Source organism: Sapajus apella, unplaced genomic scaffold (assembly GCF_009761245.1).
Source record: "Sapajus apella isolate SASKATOON/1434 unplaced genomic scaffold, GSC_monkey_1.0 scaffold2, whole genome shotgun sequence".
Classification (NCBI taxonomy): domain Eukaryota; kingdom Metazoa; phylum Chordata; class Mammalia; order Primates; family Cebidae; genus Sapajus; species Sapajus apella.
Window position 1 is genome coordinate 77,116,519 of NW_022436942.1, and position 1,908 is coordinate 77,118,426.

Here is a 1,908-nt window from a genome sequence, read left to right on the forward strand (position 1 = left end):
TTTTGTGCAGCTATACAATGTATGTATATGTTATATATATTATATACAATATAGTATACATAATATGTATAACAAAATATATAGGAAATATAATATATATAATATGTCTTCTTATTTTTTATATATATATATATATATGAGAAATAGGATCTCACTCTGATGCCCAGGTTGGAGTGCAGTAGCACAATCATAGCTCAGTGCAGCCTCAAACTCCTGGACTTAAGTGATCCTTCCACCTCAGCCTCCCAAGTAGCTAGGACTACAGATGCATGCCACCACACCTGGCTATTTTTATTTTTTGTAGAGCCAGGGTCTCGTATGTTGCCCAGTCTGGTCTTGAACTTCTGGCCTCAAGTGATCCTCCTGCCTTGGTCTTCCAGCATGCTAGGATTACTGGTGTGCATCTAGCCACTTTCTTTCTTTATATCATTATTCTATGAATTTTTAAAAACTTTTAAGACTTTCATTGTTAAAAACACAAATATGTACATTAGCCTAGGCCTACACAGGGTCAGGATTCTCAACATCACTGTTTTCCGCCTCCATATCTTGTCCCACTGGAAAATCTTCAGGGACAATAACATGCATGGAGCTGTCATCTCCTATGATAACAATGCCTTCTTCTGGACACCTCCTGAAGGACCTGCCTGAAGCTATTTTGTGGTTAACTTTTAAAAACTATAAGTAGAAAGAAAACATTAAAAAATAATGACAAGAAGTATGGTTTAATAAATATATAAACCAGTTACAGTCATTTACTATCAAGTATTATGACTGTACATAGTTGTATGTGCTTTCCTTTTGTAAAATATTTTTTCATTTTTTTTCTTCTATGTGGGATGGTTGATGTTGAGCCTGTGAGGAGCAAGCTGGCCCCAGATTTCTCCAGGTCCACATTTCTTTGCCTCTAATTCTTACATGTCCAAAGACAAGGACCAATAAACATACCTTTGTTGAAGGGTGTATGTGCTATACTTTTATATGACTGGAAGTGCAGTAGGTTTGTTTACGTCAGCATCACCACGAAAACTTGAATAACATATTGCAATACAGTATTACGATGGTTAAGTCATCACTGGGCAATAGAAAGTTTTTAGCTCCATTATAATCTTATAGAGCCACCGTCATGTATGTGTTCTGTTGACTGAAATGTCATTATGCAACACATGACTCGTGTGTGTGTGTGTGTGTGTGTGTGTGTGTGTGTGTTTTCCTTCTGAGAGAGGGAGGGCAACAGAGACATTGATGAATCTAGTTGAAGGATGTATCTATGTTCAGTAAACTATTCTTTTAACTTTACTATAGCTTTTAATTTTTTGCAAAATTTAAAGAATGAGAAAAATCACAACTGTTTAACAAGTAAAACAAATATAATAGATACAAATAAGTTTGTAAATACACGCAGTGTACAGTAAGCAAACAAGCTCAGGACTCGGCAAAGCCCAGATCTGCTTATCTCTTCTCTAAGTGATATTTTTCTCTCTGAGCTTCCACTTCTGCATCTGTTAAATGGGCTCACATTACCACCTCCTAGCCTGCTGAGGGGTTTCATTAATTGATAGGTATGCCATGCAGGCCTGATGTTCAGCTGGTAGGCATCGTGATAGCTGTGCTGGTTATTTGAAGCTAACATCCACTCTGACTGGTCAGGTTGTCCGGGTTGTGAAATATGTTTGAATATTGTTCTTGATACCTGGTATGTAGTAAGAGTCAAATTCATGGGCACTGTCTTTAGTGCCATCGTCATCATCATTTGCAGCATCATCCCTGAGCACCTTTGGCCTCCTCACCGTAGGGATTTGCTTGGGAATAACTGCTGGATTGGGTGGGGGAGGTGGCCTCAGCACTGGGTGTTTTGGGCACCTCAGGGAACAATATGCTAACATGAAGTAGATAAGGAGATCTCAG

General features: G+C 38.4%; 1 non-coding gene across 1 annotated transcript; it reads right to left on the reverse strand.

Annotated features, from left to right (window-relative positions):
* Nucleotides 1-830: 830 nt before the first annotated feature.
* LOC116528040 lies at nt 831-961 on the reverse strand. Its single transcript, XR_004258821.1, has one exon. It is a non-coding gene; the product is annotated as a small nucleolar RNA SNORA38 (small nucleolar RNA).
* Between the last annotated feature and the right edge of the window lie 947 nt (nt 962-1,908).